Genomic DNA, 11,985 nt, shown 5'->3' with positions numbered 1-11,985 from the left:
CTCTGCAAGATGGAATACCTTTACCAACCCAGACCTCGCCTTTGCTGTGTGCGGCAACAGCGACCCTATTCCGGAGAGACGGGTCATCGATAGGTTCCCCCGATCACACCACCGACCGTCTGTCATAAAAGTGCCCTCTCTGGTGCAGCCAGTAGAGGGTAAACCTGTCCGTAGGTGGAACTTCCGGAAAGCCAACTGGGAGGCATTCACTGCGGAGACAGAGAGATCATCAGCCCGTCTCCCGGACCCAGACATCGCTGATGTTGACTCAGCCTATGCAGCCTACTGCGAAGTGCTCCTAACTGCAGCAAAGAAAACCATCCCACGCGGCTTTAATGCGAGATACATTCCGGGCTGGGACGAAGAGTGCAACCACCTCCTGCAGGAACATCAGCAGGCTGGCTCACGGGAGGATGTGGACGCGACTACCGGTCTGACTCTGCACTTGCTTGTTAACCTGCACTCTGGTACACAGTAAGTGAGCACATACTCTGAACTTTTCTATACATTTCCTTTCTTTATTTTTGTACTATCTGTTTTGTCTTCTGTCTGTGTTTTAGTTAGCACACTAATCAGACTGTATCTCTGAAACTGAACTAAGAGATCATTAGGACTAATTGCTATCAACTGAGCCATCAACAACAGCTCATTTGAACTATTAGCTCCACCTACATTTGTAGAAAATCTCTTTCCAGGCCTATATATAGGCCCCACTTTCACAGGCACTCTGACTACCGGTCTGACTCTGCACTTGCTTGTTAACCTGCACTCTGGTACACAGTAAGTGAGCACATACTCCGAACCTTTTCTATACATTTCCTTTCTTTATTTTTGAAAAATCACACAGGCTGACTAAATATAGCCTAGCGTCCAATCCAAAGACCCGGACATCCAGACACATCGAAGGAGGCCGTCCTAGGGGTTCTGTATCAACTTACTTCCTACTATTATGTTATAATTATTAGTTGTACTTTATTATTATTATTATTATTATTATTATTATTATTATTATTATTATTATTATTATTATCCTTATACCTGTTTAGAATGTGCTTTCCCACCGTCCCTATACTGTCCTCCTCATGTCGCCCTAGACACTACCTCTCCAGTCACAGAGATCCCTCAAATCTCATCTATCCAGCTCGTTCACCCAGTCACCACATTGTGGTGGATGGAGGCCTATGGAACTGCCACGCAGCTACCAAAAAGAATATGCCTGAATTCATTTCAGGCCACGCCTCCCTCAAGTCTCTGCATTTCCTTGCTCTGACTGAAACCTGGATCACCCCAGATAACACTGCAACTCCCGCCGCCCTCTCTGTTTCACACAAGTTCACCCACACCCCTCGCCAAACAGGTACAGGGGGTGGTACAGGGCTACTAACATCCCCCAAATGGAATTTCCGTGTCTTAAATCTCTCTCACCTTTCTCTGTCCACATGTGAATTTCATGCTATCTCAATATCACAGCCAGTCCCCCTCATCCTCATTGTGCTCTACCGCCCTCCAGGAACTCTCGGGAACTTCCTGGAAGAACTAGACTCTCTGATGAGCTCGTTTCCGGAAGATGGCACCCCTCTGATTCTACTGGGTGACTTCAACCTTCCTACCGCAGAGAAGTATCTTCCCGTTACATCCCTTTTGACCTCTCCCTATCTCCCTCCCCTCCCACTCACAAGGCTGGTAATGTTTTGGACCTTGTGTTCTCCAGAGCCTGCTCTCCCTCCACACTCTCTGTTACCCCCTTAATTAGGTCTGACCACCACTTCATAACCTTCTCCCTCTCTCTCTCCACCCTCCCGCCTAAACCTGTTAACCCTCCGAACGTCACCTCCCGACGCAATCTCAAGTCCCTAAACCCCTCCTCCCTCTCATCCTCTATTCTCTCCTCTCTACCCTCCCTGGAGTCCTTCCTCTCCCTCTCACCTGACACTGCAACCTCATCCTTCCTCTCCTCTATCTCATCTGCATTCGACCAACACTGCCCGCTCTCATCCAGGCCAGCTCGCTCATGTCCACCGGCTCCCTGGCTATCTGAAACTCTCAGATCTGAACGAACACCTCTAAGGGCAGCCGAAAGAAAGTGGCACAAGACAAAGCTACCAGATGACCTTTCCCACTTTCACTCACTCCTCTCTGCCTTCGCCCTCTCACTAACCACTGCTAAAACCTCTTTCTACCACACCAAAATCAAATCCTGTACTTCTAACCCCAGGAAGCTCTTCTCCACTTTCTCCTCCCTCCTTAAACCCCCTCCCCCCACTCAACCTGCATCCCTCACTGCTGAGGTTTTTGTCAACTACTTCGAGAAGAAGGTTGATGATATCAGCAGCTCCTTTCCTCCCCGCCCACATAAAGTGGCATCTGACTCAACCAACACTAACCCCAACATACCATGCATGTCCTCCTTCTCTCCTCTTTCCCCAGACGAGGTTCTACAACTAGTGACATCCTCTAGACCTACCACTTGTCCTCTTGACCCTGTCCCGTCTCCAATCTTCCAGACCATCGCACCTGATCTGCTCCCCTTCATCACCTCCATCATCAACACCTCAGTAACCTCAGGCTGCGTCCCATCTGCCCTCAAGTCAGCCAGAGTAACACCACTCCTCAAGAAACCAACTCTTGACCCCTCAGATGTCAAGAACTACAGACCGGTATCACTCCTTTCATTTATTTCTAAAACCATTGAACGTGTTGTCTCCAACCAGCTCTCTCTCCATCTCTCACAGCACAACCTGCTGGATCCCAACCAGTCCGGATTTAAGAAGGCCCACTCCACAGAAACTGCCCTGCTGGCAGTCACAGAAGCACTACATGCTGCCCAAGCTGCTTCCCACTCTGCAGTACTGATCCTTAGACCTATCGGCAGCATTTGACACAGTGAACCACCAGCTGCTCCTAGACACCCTAGCGGATCTAGGCATCGGTGGAACGGCACTAAAGTGGTTCTCTTCCTACCTCACCGACCGGACCTACCAGGTTTCCTGGAATGGTCTGTTATCATCCCCCCGAACCCTCCAAACTGGGGTCCCACAGGGATCGGTACTTGGTCCCCTCCTTTTCTCACTGTACACTAAATCCCTTGGCACTATCATCTCTGCTCACAATATATCCTATCACTGCTACGCCGATGACACACAACTGTTTCTATCCTTCCCCCCCTCTGCCACTCAGGTGGAAGAGCACATCACCGCATGCCTGGCTGACATCTCACAGTGGATGTCCTCCAACCACCTCAAACTGAACCCAGACAAGACTGAGCTTCTCTTCTTCCCAGCTAAGTCCTGCCCTATGCGGGAGCTAACTATCTCCATAGACAACGCCCTGGTAACGTCTGTCCCAACAGCCAGGAATCTTGGTGTTGTCCTGGACAGTCAGCTCTCGTTCAAAACTCACATCACAGCTGTCACTCGATCCTGTAGGTTCACACTCTATAACATACGACGAATTAGACCGTTCCTCACCCAGGAATCAGCCCAGCTCCTAATCCAGACAACAGTCTTGTCAAAACTTGACTATTGTAACTCCCTCCTTACTGGCCTACCAGCATGTGCACTTAAGCCTCTCCAGCTGATCCAAAATGCTGCAGCTCGCTTGGTCTTCAACCAGCCAAAATTCTCACATGTCTCCCCCCTGCTCCGCTCCCTCCACTGGCTCCCGGTCGCTGCCCGCACAGAATACAAAACTCTGATGCTGGCATTCAAAGCAACCAAAGGTATGGCTCCCCCATATCTTGCAAGTATGATCGAACCCTACAAACCCTCCCGCTCACTCAGATCAGCCAACGCAGGGAAGCTGGAAGTACCCTCACTAAAAACGCCGGGACAACGCTCCACACGTCCCAAACTCTTCTCCCTTCTGGCTCCAAAACTGTGGAATGCACTTCCCATTGCAGTCAGAACTGCAGCATCACTCCCAATCTTCCGCCGTAGTCTGAAAACCCACCTTTTCAGACTCCATCATGGCCCATAGCACTTACCCCACCCCCTTAGATAGCAATTCTGTAGACTTAGATAGCATTTGATACAGACTTATAGCATGTTATGTAGACAGCATAAGTGCATTGTATGTAGTCATAGCACGTCATAGTACATATGTGTAGCATAGTAGTATAGATGTATAGCTTATATGTATAGTTTCATTATAGATATTCCACTGTTACTTTCTTAGCTTACGCATGTTTCATGATAAATGTCTTTATGTGATGTATTCCCATGCTTTTTGTTCTTGCTTAATGTAAGTCGCTCTGGATTAAGAGCGTCTACTAAATGCCTAAATTGTAAATTGTAAATTGACTGCAACGGCACTACTCAACAAGCTGGATACCACCCGAAGGGCCAGATGGACTGAAACTGTTGAATCAATCGACTTCACCCACTCCAGCCGTAAGGCATGGCAGGTTATCAACCAGCTCACTGGCAGGAAAACAACACCCCCCAAGTGTCCTGTTACAGCAGACGCCATTGCAGCCCAGCTCCTGAAGAACAGCCAATTCCAAGGTGCAGATAAGAACTTTGCCCGCCTCACACTGCGTGAGGTATCTGCCCTCTCTAGGGCACCAAGTGTTGAGGCTGACACATCCGGAGCCTTCACAACAGCTGAGTTTAGAGCGGCCATCGACAAGCTCAAACAAGGCAAGTCCCCAGGGCAGGATAACATCCATCCAGAGTTCATGATCCATCAGAGCGAGACAACATCTACCTGGCTCTGCTCCTTTTTCTCGTCTTGCTTCCAGAGGTCCAAGCTGCCGAAGACCTGGCGCCGTGCTGCTGTTATCGCCCTGCTGAAACCAGGCAAAAGTGCGGAAGACCCCAAGGCCTACAGACCCATCTCACTGCTCTGCGTGCCATTTAAACTACTGGAGAGGATGATCCTCAGCCGCATAGAGCCAGTAGTAGACCCACAGCTCCCCAGGGAGCAGGCTGGTTTCCGACGGGGCAGGTCAACGGTGGACCAGGTGACACTACTCACTCAGGACATTGAGGACAGCTTTCAGGCCAATGAGAAAGCTGGAGTGGTGTTGCTTGATCTAACGGCTGCATATGACACTGTCTGGCTCCGTGGACTTCACCTAAAGCTGCTAAGGACGATCCCAGACCGGCATATGGTGAGGTTTATAATGGAGATGCTGTCCAACCGCAGCTTCATCCTCAGGACCAGCGACGGCAAGAGAAGCAGATTGAGGAGATTGAGAAATGGGGTGCCACAGGGGGCTGTCCTCTCACCACTGCTATTTAACATTTACATCCATGACATTCCGGAGACAAAATCCAGGCAATATGGTTACGCTGATGACCTAGCAATCATGCTGCGTCAACCAACATGGTCAGCAGTGGAAGTCGGTATTAACCTGGACATGAGCACCTTGGCCGACTACTTGCGAAAGTGGCGTCTGCAGCTCAGCCTTGGGAAGACAGTGTCGGCCTCATACCATCTGTGCAACAGAGAGGCAAAGATGGAACTGTCGGTGTCTGTTGACAACAAGCGCCTAGAGCACCAACTAGCCCCCAAGTACCTCGGGGTTCGGCTGGACAGGACACTGTCTTACAAACAACACCTGCAGGAAGTAAGAGCCAAGGTATCGTCAAGGGTTTCGCTTATCCGCCGCCTCGCTGGCACAACTTGGGGAGCCTCCGCCAGGACACTACAGATCTCCACACAAGCCCTGGTGTTCTCTGCTGCAGAGTACTGTGCTCCAGTCTGGAGTAGAAGCCCTCACGTGAGGAAGATTGACCCGGTCATCAATAATGCCCTTCGGATTGTAACTGGCTGCCTGAAGCCGACCCCTGTGTCCTACCTGCCAGTCCTAGCAGGAATTGCCCCCGCCGGCCTTCGACGAGAGGCCGCAACCCTCGCGCTTGCAAGGAAAGCCCACCAATAGACTGGCATATCCTGCACGAAACAACAACCAAGGCAGCGCCCCCATACAGACTTAAGTCCCGTCACCCCTATAACAGGAGAGCACAAGACATGCTTGGTTCCATCCCTGTGGACCTGTCTACAAGGGCATGGCTGGCAACCACCTGGAAGCGGGAATGGGAGTCGGCTGAGCCCACACGCCTGCACCGCTACATCCAAGACCCGGGAGACGGAGTCGAAGGAGAACATCTACCACGCCGGCACTGGACCCTGCTAAACCGCCTCCGTACCGGTGTCGGACGCTTCGGATCGTCCATGAAGGAGTGGGGCCTGGCAGACAGCGCAGCATGCGCGTGTGGCGAGCCCGAGCAGACTGCCGACCACATCATTACCACCTGTCCTCTGTACAGACCTCCTTCAGAGGCTGGCCTCTTCCAAGTGGGACCAGAGACAATGGCGTGGCTTTATGACACTGAGCTGGACATTTGACGACGATACACGAAAGAAGAAGAAAAAACAATATACACTGTCCCGACTAAATAAACAATATGCACTGTCCCGACTAAATAAACAATATGCACTGTCCAGACTAAATAAACACTATACACTGTCCTACTTCTACTTTGCTATCTGAAGAAGGCGGACGCTCTTTCTCCCTCTCTCTCTCTCTCCCACCTTCTATTCCCTGCTACCGCATGGTCCCTCTCCACTGTCTCCTGTCTATCTCTGTACAAACATGGAACTAATTAACTGGTCTTTGAGCGCTTTCGACAAGATTTTCTCGGACAAACACTCCGGTGCCGACGAACCGACCTGTCCATCAGGTTCTTTCCCGGCTGGGTACGCCAGAGATGGTTACCGTGAACATTGGAATATCCTCTGTCTCTCCGTGCTTACGGTGGTAGACATTGAAGACATCTGGATTATTGGCATAATGGTGGTAAAAGGGCTGCTTTTTGGACTAGGCGGCGGCCTGATCTACCGAAAAATTGTTCAAATTGCTAAAATGTTGAAGGGAGGTGTCGCCAGCACCGGCGGGCCTTCCATACCGCTCACCGTGACAAATGATCTTTGTAAACTAGTGGGGAGCATGTCCATGACTTTGGCTGAGTTGATTCGCAGGAATGACAACAACGCGCAGAGACTTTCAGAGCGGCTCAGCGCCTTGGAGCAGAGGCTGGATCGAGAAACTAGGTTTCAGGGATCTTCATCACGGGCAAATTTCACTAAAGAAGATGAGTGAAATAAAACTTTCTCTCGCCATAATCTGAGAACTCGGCCCAAGGATGGAAGACAGCGGACAGGAACGAAAGCACGTGCCCCCCCCCCCCCTCTCCCTCCCACAACCTACTGTGGAGCCTTGCCGCCTGGGAACCAAGGCCGTAACGTCTGTACAGCTTGCTGTTATTCCTTTCACTATCTGGGACTCTGAGACGACGTGACCTCTGGTGACCAGATACGAGAGGTGCCCAGGAAACGCTAACATAAACAACGAACTCTACACAGACTATTGATCTCCACACACACACCTCCACGACACACCGCCTTCACCCACCCCCCCCCCCCACTCTACCCCCCCCCCCCCCCCTCCGGAAGGCCCAAAATACCTTCTTAGAAATAAGAGTGCGAGATACAGGCCCCAAATTGGCCCTGATAACCAGTTATTCAACACAGAGCACACTAGCCAACAACAGAATAAAAAGGAATTTTGAGAACCGAACAGACGATCTTCTAAAAGATTATAAAATTATATCGGCCTACAGAAAAAATAAAAACCTTAAAGATTATCTAGTACACAGCAAGCTAAAAGAAATCAACACACCAGCACGCCAGGGACCAGAATACTTCAAACCCAAACAATTAGTAAAAAATAGAACCACAAAACGCGTCTTGGAGATTAAACAACAAATAACAGCCAGAACCAGCAACTGCATTTATTTAATCACATGTGAAAAATGTGGTTTACAATATGTCGGAGAGACAGGTAAAACAATAGGTACTAGGCTGGGACGACACAGATACAATATTAACAATGCCAAAAAGACAACCACAAGATTGGTGCAACATTTCATGGCGCACGGCATTGGAGCTCTAAAATGCGCTGGACTTCAACACAATCCTAACTGGACAGTAGGACAAAGACGTTTTAATGAAAAACAGTGGATTAAGAACCTCAACACGGATTTTCCTCGAGGCTTAAACATGCCTAAAATTAGATCTTGAACACTAAAAAAATTAAACTCAGGATTAAACTGGAGAAATCTAAAAGTGATTGGATCAGACTTCCTTCGGATACATGGCGAATGCATTTATTCCTTGCATTGTGCCTACACATGTTGCGACCTGTGGTCGCAACATGTGTAGGCACAGTGCACTGAAATCTTTTAATTCCCCCCTGAGCTAGTACCTGGAAAACGGAGATAAGTCTTTTATAATTATTACTGATTCTCCATTAGAGACATTTTGTCTCTACTAAAACCAAACCACAACTGAAAGAATCCAGAACAATAGAACACACACCCATTGATTCTGATTGGACAGAGTGAAACAATGGCTAAGGAAGCCACACCTATCAAACAAAGCTAATTGGCCAAAGACTATCAGTCACGCCCACCATTAGGAACACATATAAACCAGGGTTGCAGCACAACTAATCATTCTTCTAACAGAATCCTGCCTGAAGAAGGACAATACCAGTCCGAAATAGCTATAGCATGCATCAGAAGAACCAATGGAGAGACCACCGCAGAACCACGGAAGATACATGGCCTGAGGACGGGCCACACCGACGAGACCCTCCACCGGGACGATGGGCTGGAAACCAGCCATATCACCAGGAGAGAATCAACACCATACCGCCGGAAGACAGGCGAGAATTCCACCCTAGACTGGAGGAGCCCTGGTTGAAGAACAGACCCAGACAGAGATCTCCCCACCAGTCACAGGGAATTCCACACAACCAACGGCCTGACCACAGACCACAGGTCCTCCGGAGACAGAACCAACCTTGGTTGAACAAGAGACAGCAAAACCAGCAGTCAGTACCTCACCCAAGAGCCGGAGAGAGACCTCAACACCAGACCCGATCGGGTCCCGTAAGATACAACACACATACCTACACACACACACACCACACAGAAAGAGGTGACTTCTTAAAAGCCATCAGAACCATGAACAAATTGATCATAAGTACACATCATCTGCAGAATGTAAATTCTTCTAGCAGACCACCAGCGAGTATAGCAAGGAAAACCCTTGAACTCATAAATTTGATAAAACCAGCTCTACCAACGGCTAAAACCACCCTATTACTCGAAGGGATATCCAGACACTGGTGTCACACAACTATCTTAGCCTTAGAAGAACACTACACCACACTCTTAAACACAACCAAACAAGAGTTAACAGATAACTTAACAGAGGACGAGGAGAAAAAAGCCTTTACCATAGCAATCAGATGGGCTAGAAAAAACTTAGGGAAAAGACTAACACATTTGGAGATAAACAAAGCCCAACTTATGATCACACAGCTCAGATCAAATAGAACTGTCATTTCTACCCCTCCCCCTCCTACTACTGTCTCTCTGCCTATTCCCACTTTACCCCCACCCCCCCCCCTCCTACTACTGTCTATCTGCCTATTCCCACTTTACCCCCACCCCCCCCCTCCTCCTCCTTCCTCTGATCCTGATATACCTATGTCCACTCCCCATCGTTCTCCACCAAAACCCCCCCCTTGTGTATCCACTGCCCCTCTCTCCCCACCCTCTCTGACCTCGACCCCCCCCATGTTCCCCACCATACTTATCTCCAAGACAATACCACCAACCATAGTACAGGTCCCCCCTAGAACGGATCTATCGGAAGTAGATTTCCCCTCCCTGACCCTACCACTACAGAAGAGCCCACCACAGAGGCAAACACGAAGTAGTAGAGCCAATCCAAATGGCAAGCCAAAACCCCAGAGGACTGACCACAACAGGACGGAACCAACAAGGAAGAAGACTACACAGGACCAGACCCAGGACACAGAAGCAGCCCCAAGGAGGACCAGCACAGACCCAGGAGAGAACCGAGAAAAGGAAACAGATGAACCAGAGATAGACGAGCCAAGGACCCCAGGGGAAGTCTACAAACACATCAACACAGGGAAGAAGAACCTACGTTGGAGACTATACCCAAAGAAAAGCATCCTCATCATAGGAGACTCAAACATGAGCAAACTCCCATCTCTGACACGACCAGATCTGCAAGTGGATTGCTACCCAGGAATGGGCTTCCAACATACGAAGGCCCTACTAGAGAGGATACCGAGAAACACCACTGTAGCCTATTGCATCCTGTCGGTTGGGATAAACGAGAGAGGCCACGCTCCAAAACAAACGCAGAGGGCATTGAGAGAGGCCATCGCAGCAGCACGGAACACATTCCCAACTGCAAGTATCCATGTCCCTTTAGTCAACTTCTCAACTAGTTTCTCAATAAAGGATAAGGATAACATGAGAGAGTTAAATCGCAATATTGTTACCTATAGTTACCTCCCTAAATTGGATGAAAGGGAGTTTAAAGTGGGTCCTGATAACGTACATTGGACAACAGAGACAGGCAAAGCAATGCTTGTAAATTGGCTTACTAGTTTAAACTTATAGACCCCATAAACCCAGAAAGGAGGGGGGGTAAGTCAAACATAATTAATCTGTCCCATTACTTCCAGCCAGATCAACACCAGACCGAACTGCCGGAAAAGGGACTTTCATTTGTCCCGACACTGGATATCTATAAACAACAAACCAACAGGTTAAAGAAAGACCTTTCTCAGTATCACCGCAGATTGAAACTAGCTACACACTTTGGAATGGACCAGGGAACGGAGATACTGCCTTTTCGACCAAAATCGAACTGGGAACCAGCGGAGAATTTAATCCCAAGCAGCCTTAAACGACTGATGCAGAAGGACATGAATACGGTAACACGCATACCGGGACACATTAAGGAAAAAGATAATCTCACAATAGAACAAACCAGGGCACTTAGGGAACTAATCAACAACAAACAAATCGTTATCAAACCAGCAGACAAAGGCTCCTGCATAGTCATTATGGATAGACACCAATACCTGTTAGAAGGTGAGAGACAGCTCAACAATCAGGACCATTATAGGCAATTAGACCAACCCATTTACATGCAGACAGCTACGAAGGCCATAGCCATCATAAACAGACTTAAGGACAAAAGGCACATAAACGCCAAACAACAACAATACTTAATAGGACAGGATAGCCCTAGAGCTAGGATATTTTATCTTTTACCAAAAATACACAAAAGCCCGGATTCATGGACAATACCATATGAAATTCCACCCGGGAGACCAATTGTGTCGGACTGTGGCAGCGAGACGTATCAGACAGCAGAGTTTATTGAATATTTCCTGAACCCACTGTCGATAAAACACCCCAGTTTTATAAAAGACACTTACGATTTTGTGGACAAAATTAAAGCTATTAAAGTAGGAAAGGAGGCCCTTCTGTTTTCAATAGATATAGACAGCCTCTACACAAACATTGAAACAGAAGCAGGGCTACAAGCAGTCAGGGAAGTCTTTAGTAAATACCCAGACACAAGTCGACCAGAGGAGGAGTTACTCCAATTACTAGACTTAAATCTAACCCAGAATGATTTTTCCTTTAACAACAAATTCTATTTACAAATCAAAGGCACGGCCATGGGAAAGAGATTTGCACCATCTTATGCAAACATTTACATGAGCATATGGGAACAGACCGCACTAGAAAAATGCAGACTTAAACCGACACATTACTATAGATTTCTAGATGATATATTTGGAATATGGGAACATAGCCAAGAAGAATTCCAGGAATTTATTGATGTTTTAAATAGCCATCATAGATCCATAACGATAAAATATGTGACACACACAGAAAGGATTGACTTTCTTGATGTAACAATCTTCAAGGGCCCAAACTTTAACACAAATGGGAAACTAGACTTAAAAGTATTCTTTAAAGAAACAGACACTCACGCCCTATTACACAAAACGTCATTCCACCCGACACACTCCTACACAGGAATAGTCAAATCACAACTACTAAGATTCCATAGGAT

The sequence above is a fragment of the Protomyctophum bolini genome (assembly GCF_963924005.1).
Source record: "Protomyctophum bolini genome assembly, chromosome: 15".
In the NCBI taxonomy this organism is placed as follows: Eukaryota; Metazoa; Chordata; class Actinopteri; order Myctophiformes; family Myctophidae; genus Protomyctophum; species Protomyctophum bolini.
This window is presented reverse-complemented; position numbering follows the sequence as displayed.